This window comes from Triplophysa rosa, linkage group LG25 (assembly GCF_024868665.1).
Source record: "Triplophysa rosa linkage group LG25, Trosa_1v2, whole genome shotgun sequence".
NCBI classification, from domain to species: Eukaryota; Metazoa; Chordata; class Actinopteri; order Cypriniformes; family Nemacheilidae; genus Triplophysa; species Triplophysa rosa.
Genome location: NC_079914.1, coordinates 5293929 through 5312247, shown reverse-complemented (window position 1 = coordinate 5312247; position 18319 = coordinate 5293929). Strand labels below are relative to the sequence as shown.

The 18319-nt window shown below is 37.9% G+C and overlaps 1 protein-coding gene across 5 annotated transcripts in view; it reads left to right on the top strand.

Moving 5' to 3' along the window:
• Positions 1–18319, top strand: part of grip2b (glutamate receptor interacting protein 2b) — a 169873-nt gene that overhangs the window by 59403 nt on the left and 92151 nt on the right. The window lies entirely within an intron of this gene.

Genomic DNA, 18319 nt, shown 5'->3' with positions numbered 1-18319 from the left:
ATTGTAACTTAAACAAAGTTTTTCAAGACTGAAGTCAGATTAATTTTGTTTAAATTTAAATGCATTATACAACCAAACTAATTTAAAGCAACAACAATACTTTCAGTGTAAAAATAATAGTGAAACACTAATAATAAAATATTTGTGCTCATATTTACAAACCATAAATATCCAATAAAAAATACAAACCTCAGCTGGAGTTCGGTTCACTACATCAACACTGTTGACCATAGCAATCTCTTTCCAAACTGTTTTTTACTTCCTTTGAATCCGCTTTTCAATGTTAAACTTTAAATTCTAAAATGGAAAAGTTCCTCTTTTTGGCCGGATTACGCTTCTCCATGTCGCAAAGTCTAGGGGCGAGGCGTATACACCCTGAATTTATAGGGGAGTGATATGTAAATGACGACCGATTTCAGCCGCCACATTTATCAAGGTACGATCATTCGTACGATGAGATTGGCAGCATACGAATGTTTGATGAATCACGCGTAAACCCTGCCGTACGATGATTTCTGCGCACGGATCTGTGCTCGTTTCTACGTTAGATTGATAAATGAGGCCCAATGTCCTGAAATAGCAAAATTACACTCTAGCGACAGGAATCGGTCATCAAACACATTTCAACATAAGTTCAGGTTCCTTTTGACGCTATTATCTCAGGATCTCCATGCCACCAAACTGACAGTCATTGTTCGGTTCCTAGCTGTGGCACAACACAAGCATGCCAGTCAGAGTCGATTGAATTGAACTGTGTTAAAATAGATCAAAGCGGGGTCTAAATATGGTAGCCAGAGTCACTCGGTTTCTTGTAACTTCGATGGAGTCAGCGTGACATCAAAGAACAGAAAGAACGATCCGCTTAGCAGGGCGCTAAATATACCCCATCTATCCAGTCTTCAGCACACTCCGAGTGCACCTGGGAACTGTTCCTTTAACCTCACAAAAACACATCTGCAGGAGCGGGAGGGAGTCCCTAAAGCAGAATCACCAGCTGTGTTTTGTTTCCAGTAACTTTTGATTTTGTTTTATGCTGGAATCCTGTCACTGAAGTCAATGAAATTGATTTATAAATGAGGAGTATGGGGCTAGATGTCATTGGTGAGTCATTCTAAAGTAGATTTCTGTATTGGCATGAGCATTCTTGACTACAAAATACTTGTTGCTATGAGTTTCAAAATGTGCCCAAACAATGTACCAATATGTAAATTTTGGCCATTAACGATAATTTAATCCTTGTTGATGTTAATCCTTAATTGTTGGAAGCCCATAACCAATATATTGGCCGATACACAGTATCTAAATGTCAATATATATTTTTCTGATCCTGAAACTCACTGAAAACACTGGCTGCAGATAACAAGGTAACATTTAGTTCAACATAACATTAAAAATGCCCCAGAAATCAATCTCATCATGGCAATTCGTAACTATTTTACGAGGTGGCTAATATCTATAAATTTGTACAGTCTTGTGTACGTTTTATTACAATCTGCTTTCTAATAATCAATTTTGCATGATTCACATCGTATGATTTCATATATGAATTAAACATATTGTAAAATGGTTACAAAGTAGACTGTAATCATTTTAACCATATTTACTGCATATAAAAGACACATACTGCCAAATTATAATAATTGATATAAATCTATTAATATTCAATAATATTTATTACACGGCTCGTTGGAATGCTTGATTCTGATTGGCCAGTCGAGACATTTGCAAGTTCGTTATTCCCAGATAACAACCTCTCAAAACTAATAACACACAGTAATTGCAGCTAATCATTTTGACAGGTTTTTTGACAAATTAAATATACAGTAAATATGTCTTTTAATAACATATATGAAATTATATTTACAAATGATTAAACCAAATTGCCTGTTCATGACATTTGAACGTTGTTTCTTACCTTAAAACCGAAAGTAAACGGCTTTTCATAATATACATTTATATATATATGTAAGCTTTACACACGCACGCACACACACACACATGTTGGGTTTCCATGTTTTATGGGGACATTCCATAGACGCAATGGTTTTTATACTGTACAAACTGTATATCATATTCCCTACCCCTAACCCACGCCCTAAACCTAACAATCACACAAAACTTTCTGCTCTTTTAGATTTTCAAAATAGTTAATTCTGTAATTCTGTCCCTCATGGGGACAAAAAAATGTCCCCACAAGGACAAGGATTTTGGATATTGCCATCTTTGTGGGGACATTTTGTCCCCATTCTGTAGGGTTTACCCTTCCCACACACACACGCACGCACGCACTCACACACACACACACACACACACACACACACACACACACACACACACACACACGCACACACGCACATAACACACACACACACACATAAACAAACACAAACACAAACATTTATTTTGGAATTGATTAATTGATTTGACAGCACTATTTAATATACTAAATTAAGAAATGTTTTTTCATAATAATACATTAATAAATTAGTATAGATTAGTTGTAAATCAATATTAATATAAATCAATTATGTAAAAATCTACAATTATATAAAAATGTATACAATGTCAACAGAAGTAGGTAGTCTTACAGTACAATTTTAGAAAAGTTTTCACCAAAAACACAGTTTTGTACATTCACTGCACAGGCTTTGTATCCTTTTGTTCACAATCCCAGCAGTGCATTTCTCTTGTTCTTCAGGTCAACAGTTTTGTGAATTCAGGCAGTGAGGAAAACAATATGAGCCCAGAGTCTCTCGGGACGCCGAAGACCAATATGACACCAATCTGCCTTCTGACCTCTGAAGTTTTCTCACATTGAGAAGTGTTTAGTCTGTTGCACTCCGGTCTCGTTCTGTGGAAGTTGATGGGCAAAACTGTGTTTTTTATTTGACAAGTCACAAAAACTTACAATAGTAATAAACCCAGCAGCAACGGATGCTGAATATTTTATGAATGCAAGACAACAGAGAAAACAACAGCTATCTTCTGCAGATTCCTTCTGTCGCCTGCAGTTTCTCATCCTTTCAGATATGTCATCTTATTTATCTAGTGGTGAACGTTCACTTTCTGCTTTAAAAGAAGTATAGAGAAGGAACCAGCAGGTTTCTGATGCATCAGGGTGGGCGAAGGCGTCTGAAAGATTGTGGGACGAAAGCCGAACCAATTTGATTTCATGGCAAATATGAAATGATGAATGCTGGCTGGAATTTGGAACCACAGAAAATAAGTAATGCTCTTTTACATGGCTCTGCACTATATTTGATTTGTGTCACAGGTAAGAAGGGTTTGATCAGATTTAGGGTGAGGTGAGATCTTTCTCCTTGAAATTCATCCCCGTGGAGCACTCTGAAAAGATTTGTGGTCAAGTCAGTCAGAAGTTGGTCTTTTATAGCTGAAAAGACTAGGGAAAGTTCACCCAAAATTCTTTCATCATTTATTCTCCCTCATGTAATTTCAAGCCGGTGTGACTTTATTTTTAAAGAATGTTCATAAGCAAACAACATTGACCCTCTTTGACTTCTATCGTATGGACACAAAACCGCATTTCTAAAATATCCTCTTTTGTGCTCCACAGAAAAAATAGTCATATACAGGTTTTGAATGACATGAGGGTGAATAAATGATGACAAAATTGTTGTTTTGTGAAGCATGGTATGAAGACACATCTTGAGAATTTTGCTAGCTCACTGTTCTCTAAGCTCAAAAAGCCCAAAACGTGTCCAGAAACGGTGAATAAATATGGCAGGCATGTGTCATCTGGTACCAGCCGTGAACACGGCTTCATTTGCAAGCACTTGACTTAATTCTATCCTAGTCATAGCCAGCTTGTGTGAAGTGAAATTAGGTCAGAGCACATCATCTCTTCTCTCCTGCTTTGATTCGCTCATTTCAACAGTTGTTTTGTATATTTGTGGCCTTGAGGTCTGCATTTCATGGAGTGAATGCATCAGCGACTAGATGTAATCTACAAAAGTACGGTAATGAAATGCTTACCGTATTTCATTAAGTTCAGCTTGAATATTTATAGTCTGCAGAATTCTTCACGCCCCTGGCACTTTTCACATTGCTTGGCCATGAAATTTAAACTTTTTTTGGAAGCTGTACAGTGATTTGTCTGGGGCAAAGTTTGGGGACAAGATTGCTGCTGCGGAACAGTGAGCTAAAACTGTATTGACCTTAGCATCAGAGTCATCCCTGTTTTAAATTCTCAAACTTTATGAAAGAAGAAGTTTCACTTTGAAATGTTTAAAAATATTTCTTTTTTATAAACTCATACCCTCACATGAGACTCTAGTCTATACTCTAATACAGAGGTTAACAAAGTAGGGGTCGGGACCCCCCGTGGGGATCGCAAGGCCGCGAGGGCGGGGTCACAAGATGATTTCCAGAAATCTTTTTTTTATTACGAAAAGAGGCACATCCATCAGCACTCGAACCAGTTTGATTAAATTTGACCCTCTGTAGTAATAGTTCATGGTTTATGTATAACAATAAGTAAAATAATGAGTAAATAACTATTAACTCATGTTATGTTAGACTGTGTTCTTTTGTGTTGTCATTGTGCACGTGCAGTTGCGTGCAATGTTTGGATACTTTACCCACCTACGAGGATAGTGGGGGTCTCGAGTCACTGGCACTGTTTTTTTGGGGGTCGCGGGCTGAAAAGTTTGGGAACCCCTGCTCTAATACAGTAAATGGTGTTTTATTTTACATACAGTTGTATGGAAGCTGAAATTTAGAAATAATGTGAGCAACAAAATACTACATATTTTGCTTTTATGGACAATTTCACTTCGTGATTTGTGAAGGATTTGTGTTGTGTTTAAATGTAATAGTTGAAACTTGGAAGTTCCAAACATGCATTGCTTGAGCAATTATGAGTGTATATTTTATATTTAGGTGTTATTTTATGTTTTTAGACAAAGACGACTTGTTTAAAGGGGTAGTTCACCCAAAATTGGAAATTCTGTCATGAATCACTCAAACTCTAGTTGTTCCAAACCTGAATAAATTTCTTTGTTTGGTTAAAGATATTTGGATGAATGCTTGTAACCAAACAGTTTTCAGACCCCATTGACTACCATATTAGGAAAAATTGCAATGGTGATTACAATTTTGATGTTTGGGTGAACTATCCCTTTAAAGTTCACTTATCTTTGAGAGTTAGAAGTGTTTGTTATATTTAAGTTTTGTGGTTAGGTTGTGGGAGGTTACATTTATAACTGTAATTTAATGTCTTGGAAAAGATGAACACATTTTTTGGTCAACCTAACTAAATATGAGAATTGTAATCAATATCTGAAAGTTCTCCATATAAAAATCAGGTTTGTTTATCAAACATAAATTTGCCACCCTTTTCAGTGCCATGCAACGCTAAAAACACTTAATTTTTTTAAATATCGCAACCAGAGACACAGCAGCATTGCTTCAGCCAATAGTGTGAGACTGGGGATGAGAGGAATCTTTGGTTCAACCAATGAAAAACTGGGAAATGTTTGTGAAACCTGCTTGAAAATAAAAATGAGAAATGTCTTTTGTGTTCTCTTAAGTTAATATTGGTAATGCTCTTGGTCACAGTCTTTAGTTTAGCCATTTTATCTGATATTGTACGTGAGTAACTATAGTATAAGGTAAAATGTAATATTTTGGGAAATTTGGATGCACATTTTTGAATTTCACTAAAAACAAAATGTTCAAACAACAAATCAAACAAATTGATTTTCCTCACTTTGTGCATTAGTGGTTTTCATTTTTCAAAGGAAAACATAAAACAAAGCTTGTTATGAGAACTCTTTTTGGTTAAAAATCGGCACATTTGCTGAACTTCAAAGTTTGTCAGTTTATCACAGAACAGTTATGTCCCTACACTCACAGCTCGTTCCCTGAGCGATAACTGAGAGTCGCAGGAAGTGCGAGACGACGTTGACAGGATTGCTGGATCCTGCTAGTAAAAATAAATCCCCCTGTCATCTCTTCATGAAGTGGCACGTATTCAAACACAATCACACAGGATTGCATATAAAGGCGACTCGAGAAATGTCCAAATCAAATGAAGTGGCGTGTTGCGTATCTGTTTTGCTTAATTACTTCTGTTAGGGTTTGAAATGTTGAAAGGCGTTTTGATGGACTCATCAGTATGTGTTTTGTTTATGGGAGTGACTGCATGACTTTATTTGTCCTATGCACTTCCGCTGTAATATAATAGATAAGAGCTTTAAATCTAGAGATAACCCCCTTAATATCCGACAGTAACATCTCTGAGGGGATATTATAGGAGAGTTTGATTAAAGCAACACTGGAGTGGACCCTCTCCAAGTCTTCAGTTATTATATGATGCCTGTGAAATGTACAGATGCAAACAGATTTGTCATTGATATCGTTGTGGCTTTAATATCGTAAATGAAATGACATGGGCTGCGTTTCCCGAAACCTTCTTAACGCCACGTCGTTCTTAAGTTATACCTTAAGCTGTACCTTATCGTTAATACGTGTTTCCCGAAACCTTCTTAGTTAAGTATACCTTCTGCAAGTCATACTTTCGTAAGGTTGGTCTGGACCACTCTTAGCTATACCTTATCACCTTTGATGGTTCATACCACTATGCAAAAAGCTTTTCTACATCGCAGTTTAATTTCACTTATAAAATTTAATATAGTAATTTAATATAAAATTCTATTTAGTATTAAATTTACATTTTTACTTTAACTTAGTTTTAATTTTACAGATAAAATACTCGGGTTTAATACACTCAGTGTAGGCTATTGGAGTGTTTTCATGAATAAAATTGTCATACACTGATGGTTGTTAGCGCTTTCAATTACAGCCTATTATCCCAAGGCACATCAGCTGGCAAACCATTTGACAGGAAAGGCGTAGTCTATAGAAAGGGAATGAATGTTATGGGGAGTTTGGTCAAACTATGGCAGCGAGACAGCGAATAGTTGTCTTAAATCAAAGACGACGCTGTCCGCAGAGCTAGTTAGTGTATTTGCACCATTTCATTAGAGAACATTTTAGTTCCCTGGCTACCATGTCAGAAGAGAAAATTCTACACAAATGTAGCCTGCCACGGGAGCAAATTCTGCAGCTCTTGCATCTCATTGGCCCAACTTTGTCGAGACAAACTCGACGGAGCTACCCCCTCAGCCCCGAAAATCAGCTGCTGCATGGCGGCTCTTCGTTTTTATGTCGTGGGGAGTTTTCTGGAGGTGTTTGGTGATGAATATGGACTGAGAAAGACTTCGGTGTGGCGGCGCGTTCACGCAGTTATAAACATCCTGCTCCGTCACGCCACCGATTACATACGTATGCCTTTCGCCAGGCACGACGTGATGGAGGCACATCAAGGCTTCCATGCCATTGCGGGTGTCCCGCGAGTGATTGGCATTCTGCATGGGACACTTATCCCTATACACAAATGAGTGATTTACGCCAATAATGTGAATCAACACAGATCGTGGAGAACATTAACACACGATGGCAAACTATGCGAATATAAATGACCCTTTCAAAAACAAGCGAAGCCAAACAGCCAGTTAATGTAGCTGGTTAATGCAGAAAACGTATGGCCATGAGGGTGCGGGATCGGACACTTTTTTAAAAATTATAAATACATACACACACACACACATATTTCTTTCTTTATTTATACTATTTCAGTGAGCCCTGATAAATGTAATTTCTACAATTTCTAAAGCGTTTCTTTATAATAAACATTGTTTTCTCAACACTTTACCCACTCTATAACACAAGGTAGAGCGAACAATCGATTCTCGAGGCATCGATATCAACCTATTCAGCACCACTGCCATGGACAGCACCTGCTAACGTCGCACTTAAGAAGGTTTACCTTAAGTAACCTCAAAAGGTATAGTCGGGAACACGCCTAGAGAAGGTATAACTTGAGTTAAGGTGTACCTTTAGAGTCTTCGTAGCGCGCTAAGAGACAACGTTATCGAGAAACGCAGCCCTGTTTATTTCTGTCTTTGTTTAGATTAATGGTGTTTTTAGTGGTGTCGCAATATACAGGTATTAACAACAACAGTGATAGGGCTGTGATGATATTAAAATAATGATAATGGTATTATCTTGATATAAAATTCATTTTATTTTGTGTTTTCTCTTTTTTTGTCATTGAATCACACTAATAATGCAAGTGTGGGGAGGAAGAAGAGAGTTTGCAACCATTGTGGCTCTTAAGTTAAAAATTGAAATGGGTGCAGAATTACAATATCATATGCAATTACATTCAGTATATGCAGAACACTATCATATCTGTAGAATTAACACGATATCAGTAATCGTGGGTTATGATGTCACTGTTATTGTCAATACCGGTGCATTGTGACAACCCTCCTTAATAACCGTGATTTTTAAAATATGAATATTACATGTAATAATATTGTAAATAGTCAAGAGTCAATGGTTACAGTCGCTCTCTCCTCTTCATATTCATCATATTTTTAGTGTATTTTATTGGCCAAAAAGAAAGACACCGTAGAAACAAAATGAAGGGCAAATTTGACTGATTGTATTATTTATTAACCTAACCTAATAGATATCGCGATAAAATTGTTATTGTGAAATTATCATGTAGTGAAAATCTAATATTGTGGTAATTTTCATCGAAAAAATACATTATGATTTACATATTTCTTTAAGATGTATTCTTGCTTGGGTGATGTTTGTGTACCACATTAGCTGGGCCATTACAGTACTGGCACAGTGTTGCTTTGTGTTTCAATTTAGGATGAATCTGTTCCAAATTCTCTTTCAGTGTTTCCCCACAGTATATTTTGCCCAGCTCCCACTGATGAAAAGGCTCTCAGCATGATGTTAACGCCACCATACGCTGCAGGCACGTTCACTGTGTTTTTGAGATTTGTGTGGGCAGCGCTGGAGTTATTGTTTTGAATTTTGGCAAAGAAGCTCAGTCCTGTGCATCCTCGCGGTTTCCCTTCGGTGTAACGGCTTGTTTGGTTTCAGTCACCCACGTAGGCCAACGGTGTGCAGAGCCCATGATAAAGCTCTACTGATGCAGATTTTTTCAATCTCACTAACTGAACTTTACAGTAGTTGTTGACCTCGGTGGCTTTGTCCACAGGTTTTCATATTTCCACACCCGCCCTAATTTCTGACCGGACTCGCTGGTCTAAAAAAGCTGTAACATCTGGGTGTAACAAAGTCAAGCAGAACCCTGCTCTAAAATGCATCTGCACTTGTTTTATGTTTCTTCAACTAGCTGTGTCAAAGTTTTATGATCTCAGAGTTGCTTTTATAAGACGTTTTGATATCAGTATTGTTCAAAGCTTCACGCTGAAGTCTGCTTTGACAGCCGTGTGCCACAACATCTTCATTCTTACAATGAAAATCAACAACATCGCTGCTGTTTTGGACAAACTTTCTGCTCAAAGTCTTTGAATTCTCTACTGTCTACCTCTCAGCCTTCACTTTCAACAAAGTGCCAGCAATCAAATTTCCATGTGCTTTTATGCAATCCCAGAATCCTGAGAGACACTTTTATGGGGTTGCGTGACATGAATAGCCAGAAGGTGGGATCAAAAAACCAATGATTCATCTCAATAAGAGCCATTCGGCTCTTACAAATCTTTCACGTTGATGTGTGACATTTGTCACAGGCATTTCGAGTGACAGCAGAGGTTTGAATGGGTAGAAATGTGACGTCAGAGTGGGGGTGGTTGAGACTTTGCTTTTTCTGTCTTCTCATCTCTTCTCCCATCCTTTTGTTGGTTTAATCGTCTGGAGTCATCGTATGTAATCGTGAATGACGGCGGTTCAGAGCGTATCAATAATTCTCAGATTTCCAGAGGGCTGATGGGTAAGCTGGAGAGAAGCAACAGATTTGTGTTTAATTGCTCTTGCGTGGTGTTGCGTCAGAGCACGAGGTCTGATCAGAGCTCAAAGAGCAGCGCTTGTAGGAGCAAGAAGAAATGGGATCACATAAGCAGGCTGCGAGTTAAGTGAAGAGATAGATGGAGGTTGTGCTACCAAATGACAAACTTAATGTAAAATCCGTAAGTCTGCAGGGCGTCCATTTTGTCTTGTGATTCAGAAACGTTGTCATGAGCGACCTGTTGCCAGGCACGTACTGATGTGGAATTTACAGCTGGTCACCACCCGACAGTCTTTGTAGCATTACATCACCAGAGTGTGGATTTGAGAAGAACCTCAAGGGCTGGACAGAGCATTTAGGGTGGGGCTTGGTTGAATCTAAAACTGTGTGTGCATGAATGAAAGGGAGAGTTGACAAGTGAATATAGTGAACATGCTGGTAACAGTATGTATAGTGTGGTGACTGATGGCCGAAACAATGGTGATATTAGAAATAATTTAATGAGAGCGTGATAGAATATTTACATAAAATTGGAAGATCTATTCAGTGGTTGTCAACAGGGGGACTGTGGCCCACAAGGGGGTCCCAGCTGACTTCCAAGGGGGCCTCAAGATGACTAACAGACTAAATGAGCACTGAAATACTAAAAACAAGATATTTCTTATTATTTAGCCATTTTAAAATGAATAAACGTCTGAATAAAAGTTTTTGTGAGTAGGAAGCAGACTTTTAAATGTTGTAGAATACAATGTGACTCAAAAAAGTTGAGAACCCCTGACCTCATTTTTAATAAAGTAACAGAATATAATTCATTAATATTTGAAATTGTAGTTAAAATATTTGTGTATGTAATTGATAACTAAGCTGTACATTTTGGATCAGACGCAGGGTGAATTATATTAAAGTTGCAATCCCTTAATTTATTCGTACCCGTATTTGTTCCCGACAGCTCAAATAATAAATCATTATTATAAAGTAAGTTTACCGTTGCGAATCGGGATAAGGACACAGTTAACTTATTTTTATCTACTAAGTCGATTTTTGTTTATTTTTGCAGCCATAGTCATCAAATCAAACTAGTCAAATATGTTTATTGTTTTTATTTAAATGTTTTTGTTTTTTAAATCGTTTAAATGAACCACGTAACAGCATATTAAAGCCTCCACAAATGCAAAACTCACTAGTAATATTTGAAGAGATATTTTGCAAAAACAGTAGAGTCTGTTTTTTAAAAATGTCAAAAATCATGTTTTTTACTGTGCCTTACAAGAAATATCAATCAAACTGCAGTTGGATTGTTTTTAAAAAGTAAAAAAGGTAACACTTTACAATAAGGTGCTATTTGTTAACAATCAGTTCATGCATTAGCTAACATAAACCAACAATGAACAATGCTTCTACAGAATTTATTAATATGAATTTATGGTAATTTCAGCATTTACTAATACATTATCAAAATCAAATATTGTCACTGTTAACATTAGTTAATGCACCATGAACTAACATGAATAACTGTATTAACATGAACTAACATTAACAAGGATTATTAAATGCTGGAAAAACTAAACTGTTCATTTTTAGCTAATGTTAGCCAATGCATTTACTAATGTTAACTAATAGCACCTTATTGTAAAGTGTTACCGTAAAAAAATACAGCTAACTAACACAGTAAAACACAATAAAAACTTGATAACACAAAGGAAGCTTAGCTCCTTAAGAAAGGAGTTATCTGTTTTTGCAAATAAACTCTTCATTTTTACATGTATCTTTAACTGTAATTTTTTCCCGATAGTGTTTTTTACCCATATCACTTCTCTGAACTAGTAATTCACAGTGACCGAACTGAAAATAAACTTCTGCATTACCTAACTTCCCCCAAGATCAGCCTCATCCAATCAGAGATCGATATCAGGGTGCCTTCCAGGGCATCACTGACAGTCGCCTCGGCTCTGTTGTGTCATGATCGAACATACTTTCTCCATTAGATGTGACAGCCGATAGCCTCAGCGATGTGACAGAGATTAAAGCAGCACAGTGCTGAACCTACTGCTGCGCGCCGACTGCGGCGACATGGCCCAAATGGACATTCTCATTACCAGAATGATGCAGCATCTAGTTTCAGAACTGTTTCAGTACATTAAACTACTGTTTTATGTTACTTTGTAAAACATGATCCTTTCATCCCGGTACACAATTTAAAAAATGTGGAAAATAGGGTAGATTAGCAATACAAAGAGGGAAATGGAAAGGAAGGAGTTCAGGAGGATGCAACAGAGAAGCGTATGTTTTTTTATTAATGCCGTATTCATTTTCTGTTTGGCAACTGTATTAGATGGCACGGAATAGGTTGCTATTCTTGAAACGGCCTTTTTTTTTTTTTTTCTGGAGTGGGCGGCAAGCGTGCATTTCAATCAGAGTTTACAAATAAATCACACAGCAAGCCCAGAGATCAAAATAAAGCTGCATTTTCTTTGAGAAAACGAAGAAAAAGCCCAGATCTTTCCATTTTAAGGGGAGACGGTTCTGCTGCAGACTGTAGAAACTTGAATGCAGTGGTACCTAATAATAAAAGTTTAGAAGTATATTCTATTAAACAAAAGTTTTTTCGTAAAATTCATGTGAATCTTTCTATTGGAATGCAAAGCTGTCAAGTTTAATGAAAAAGCTCCAGCATGGGAAACCAGGGAATGAAACACATTTTTTACCTGGCAAGCGCAGCATTAGTGAACTCGGCATAGTGAATATAAATGTGATGCAATACCTGACACAGTTCATGATGAAATAAATTTTGTTTTCTCTGTGAAATAACTCTTTGCCAAGTTATTAATTTAATTGGTAGGAGACTAGTGGGAGTTACCACAAGTGCTTCATCTCAGCAACTATAATGTTTTGATGCAAATATGTTTTATATATTATTATTATATAATAATAATGTATTATTATAATATTCAGTATGTTGGATTATATGTTGGACATAAGTCATCGCTCAGTGTGCATATACCCCATCGTGTTTATGACAGCTTATCGTGTTTATGACAGCCATCGTGTTTGTGACAGTTTATCTCATACAATACTGTGGCAACATGCTTTTAGGACATATTGTTACAAAAGCAAATTGTGAATTTTAAATGAAACTATAGTGCGACTGATTTGTTTTACATGTGGCAACAAACCACTAAAGGCAGGTCATGTAATGAGAATTGCATTTCTTATATTCCAAGATAAAAGTCCTTATCATCTCCATAGCTATTAAATGTATATGAAAGTGCTATACTGTAAAAAAAACATTTTGGTTCTGTAAAAAAGTGTTCTCTGAGGTTCTGTGTGGGTTCAGTGATGCATTACCTGACACAACAACAACAAAAATACACAATTGTTCATAAGAAAATGTCATAGTTTCTCTTCTGTGAAATACCTCTTTGTTTCAAGTAATTATTTATTATAAAAGTTATTAAACTCTGGTTTGTTCAGTTGTGTTTTTTGTTAAATGCTGCACTGAGGGGATGAGGCACAGAAATAATAATATTTTTTTTTAAATTGAGGTATATGAATATATTTTTATTAGTATATGAGAAGTGAGTGTTTTAAAGAGTAAAACCTTTTAAAGTCAGTCATGCATTTAGAGCCAACATGAATTCCAGATTAATCTTCCAAAATGAGAGATTCAGGAATGGGTCACTCTGCATGTATTTCCTAATGTGACCCTGGACAACAAAACATTTACATTTACATTTAGTCATGTAGCAGACGCTTTTATCCAAAGCGACTTACAAAGAGTTTAGGGAGCAATAAGCGATATGTCATACAGGAGCAATAATACAATAGGTGCCAATACAAAGTTACTGGTTTCAACAAAAGCTAGACCACTACCTGTTGAGAGAAAGAGAGACGGTTCGTGTTAGAGGGTTAGAGAGGTTTTTTTTTTCTTTCTTTTTTTCTTTTCGAAAACCAGTCTTAAAGCCACAATATGGAATATTTGGACCGCTAGATGGCGCACTTTCGAAACAACAACAAAAGGCGAAGCTAAATGACGTTATGTAGGAGAGTGGAATTATGGGACATGTCGTTATCACCATCCAGAGGCGTGTGGAGATCGTCCATCATGTTCACGGATGAGGTAATGAATGAATTTTATTTTATGTCATCGAAATGAATTAGCTTGCAAGAAACGTGGACTGTAATGCTACGTTAGCCCGCGACTGATATTGGACTTTGTACATTGATTTGGTAGCCTAATGCTACACAGTTTTACCTGTTTCAAACAGTCATACAGTCGTCGTTTATAAAGTAAATTGGAACGAACCCACAGCATTTACAAGTAACGTCATTGAATACATATTTTTGTGCGACATATACTGTATTTCATATGGTAACTGCATTCATAACTATTCAAATAATCTGTGCATGAGTATTTCGTGAACAATAAAAAAAAATGTGCTTACCTGTCTATTAAAACACATGCGAGAGCGGAGTCTGTGTCGAGTCCAAGTTGGTCGCGAAGCTCTCTCCATTTAGAAAACGCTTTTATTAATATTAAAAAGTGTCATGGCTCTGCTTCATTTAGTCATGTTTTTCTTGGTCCTGTAGCTGAGCCATGACAAAGCCTTTGGTTATGTGTAGAGAGAAACATATTATTGTCCTTTTGACAATAATATACGCTCCTCTCGTTTCCTTGTTATCCTTCCCTGAGTGTTTTACTACCCACACCTGCCCCGTGTAATTGTCCCTCGTTTGTATTCCCTTTAAATACCCTCTTGTTTCTTTGTCTTGTGTTGGTGGATTACGTTGTGTATGGTGTTCTTGTCTGTACCCCAAGTCTAGTCAAGTTCAAGTCAAGTCGAGTCAGTGTGAGTCTGTTATTTAGCGTTTGTCTAGTGTTGTACTTTTACATTGTCTTAGTTATATTTGTCTTGTCAGTTGTAGTATCTAGTGTTGTTTGGTTTGCCCCATCGTGGGTTTTTGTTTTGTGTTTTGTTTATTATTTATAATTAAAATCTTGTTGTGTTAACCCCTTCACAGCTGCCTGCATTTGGGTTCTTTCTGCCACAGACGTGACAGAATCCACCAACCAGTATTGAACCCAGCAGGCAAGATGGAGGCAAGGCGATCCAGGCAGGCCCATCTCCTCTGCGGTCTGCGACAGGGCTACTCCGATGTCTTGGAGTTCACAGATCGATTCTTCGGGACCGCAGGGGAGATGGTCCATGACGATGACCCAGCCGGCATCCAGTCCGGTGATCCAGCCGGCGTCCAGTCCGGTGATCCAGCCGGCGTCCAGTCCGGTGGTCCAGCCGGCGTCCAGTCCGGTGGTCCAGCCGGCGTCCAGTCTGGTGATCCAGCCGGCGTCCAGTCGGGTGCAGCCGGCATCCAGTCCGGTGATCCAGCCGGCATCCAGTCCGGTGATCCAGCCGGCATCCAGTCCGATGATCCAGCCGGCGTTCAGTCCGGTGTTCCAGCCGGCGTCAAGCCCTGTCAAGCCGGCCTTCTGGCCGGCGTCAAGCCCTGTCCAGCCGGCCTTCCGGCCGGCATCAAGACCTGTCCCGCCGGCCTTCCGGCCGGCATCAAACCCTATCCAGCCGGCCCCTGGGAAACTGCCAGGGCCAAAGACTGTCCCCTCCAGGACTCCCCCTAAGTCCCCCAGTACTTCGCGGCCTCGAGCTGGGACTTCTCCCCAACCCCATGGACTGCCCCCTATGGGCCCTTGTTTGGTCCCTCCCCCCCTCCCATGTTTGTTATTTTTGATGTCCCACCCAAGTCCTGTTGTTGTCTTGTCATGTTTGCCCTTGATTTTGTTTTCTTTTTGCCTTGTCCTGTCTGTCTCCCAGTCTGTCTTGTCTCGTCCGTCTACCCCTTGGTGAGCACCTGGAGGTGCTCATTAAAGGGGGGGGCTTCTGTCATGGCTCTGCTTCATTTAGTCATGTTTTTCTTGGTCCTGTAGCTGAGCCATGACAAAGCCTTTGGTTATGTGTGGAGAGAAACATATTATTGTCCTTTTGACAATAATATACGTTCTCTCCAGTGTCTCGTCATTGGCCCCGCTCCTCTCGTTTCCTTGTTATCCTTCCCTGAGTGTTTTACTACCCACACCTGCCCTTTGTAATTATCCCTCGTTTGTATTCCCTTTAAATACCCTCTTGTTTTATTTCTTCGTTTGACCATTTGGCCTACGTTTACACTTTTTTGGGTTTCCTTTACTCGCCAAAGAGTAATCGCGATCCATAATAACAGAACAACAGATGCTGTATAACCACTTCCGCATTTGCGTGTTGTCGTAGTTTCTACAACCGGAAACTGAGGGTAGTGCTGAGCAGCGGATATTAAGTCACTGATATGCGACAAATACAAGGGAGACAAGGGACGGGCCATTATTTTAAATAGGAATTTCTCTGTATTTGCACATTCTTGGGAACATTTGGGAGAATGTAAGTATTGCAACTGCATGAAACAACTGCATGAAATATATCACATTGTGCAAGTGATTTTTTGATATTTCATAACAAAATTCTTCCATATTGTGACCTTTACTTAATAGCCTAATGATTTTTGGCATAAAAGAAAAATCGATCATTTTGACCCATGCAATGTATTTTTGGCTATTACTAAAAATGTTCCTGTATGTGGTCCAGTGTCACATATTTTCCTAATGCGTAATTCTTTTTACAAAAGTCAGTTGCCCTCTTTTACTGTAAATATAAAATATCTAATTCTCATGTGGGTCACTTCTATTCATGTGGATAATATTACAATTTTATTGATTTTAATATTTAAGGTATTTTCATAATATACGGTATTTAATATTTTATTTTAAAAAAGGTAACTCTGTTGCTCGCTCCCTTGGGGTTTGTTATGGCAACTGTAGGAAAACACGCACATTAAGTATGCACAACCTATGTACGTACATGCAACGCACAAGCTGACCAGTTCTCATTTAGGTTGAATGTGTTTCTGGCCTGAGGGTTTTTAATTGACCGGGGAAACATCATAAACCACGATTTTAACTCTCAGAAGCATGTAAATGGACCAGTGGAGATCCGGGATTCTTGATAATGTGGCATTTAGGAATTCTTAGCGTCTGTTGAGGTAATGGATGTGGTCTTTTTTGGCTGGCAACCATAATGGAAGTCCATTTTAAATGGTCAAGGCTCATGGATTGGCCACCCACGTCTCATTCAGCGCCATTTTGTTAGAAGTAACGCAGTGTGACCATGCATTCTGATGAACTGAACTGAGCCTTTTCTGAGTGAGGTTTGTTTTTAGTCAATGAATTCTCAAAAGAATTGTGGTAGGCCTACTTCAAAGCATTTGGATAAGCATAATGCATATCATTAAGTGTGCACTGAGGATAATTTGGATAATTTTGAATAATATCAACTGCCATCTTCCCTTTACTTATTGATTCATCCTAACATCCCAACATGCAAACCAAAATTATATTGTAAGTCATTTATACTGCAGCAATACAAATTAACATCTGAACTTATGAGATGTATAAATTATTATTTTAAAGCTTTCTTGATAGTTATTGATTTATGTTATGAATGCTCATGAATTGCATGTGAATTTTGATATTCTACATTAAAATGCATATTATCTGGACTTGTAAGCTTGACGGAAGGTATTATCTGGTCGAATAGTGAGTTTCATTAATATTCAATAATGTTTAACTATAAAACCTATTCATTAATTTTAAGGATATGTATTTATGAAAAGCTGTGTACATATTATGGAATACAGTATGTGATCGCAAGACAAAAGCATGGCAGTAAAATTATGAAAATAGAGAGTCAGAACAAGGTCCCCTTGTTTGCCTTAATACAACACTTAAATAAAATCAAGTAAAATTATACAAACATGTTTATTTGTCCATATTGACCCTGCTTCCCTCGTTTATTACATTAAAATTGCCTTTCACAAAGTATGTCCGGTGTGTAATCTATGTAAATCCTTTATATGCCTGCAGAATTTAATTGGGCCAAGTACAGAGCCCAGGGGAATGCCCGAAATCATGATTAAAATTCCATCCATTTTAAATAATATTTTTTTTAATGTAATATGCAGGCAGAAATACTGCCATGCTTATGAAAAAGATTCTCTAGCTGTTTTGCTTTACAACAGTTGTACTTTTTTACACCTACTGTATACAAAGCACAATGTAACAAGTACACTTTTGTATTGTACATGCAAAGTGATATTTCTTTCTGTCCTATACATCAGCGTTGTACTTCTTTACTTATTAGGAGACTTGTGAAGTTGATAAATTGTGTGGAGTATTGCGATCATCCCCTAACAAGCACTTTATTCCTGAGCGCGATCAACTCCAAGCTGCCGTGATTAATTACACCGTCCTGCGAGCGGATTTTACGATATGGGAAAAGAGAGAAGAGTAATTCTATTCCAATTCCCAAATGATTTTCCAGCAATGTGTGTGCATGCTAGAGAAGGAAACAGACAGAGGCAGAAAACGAG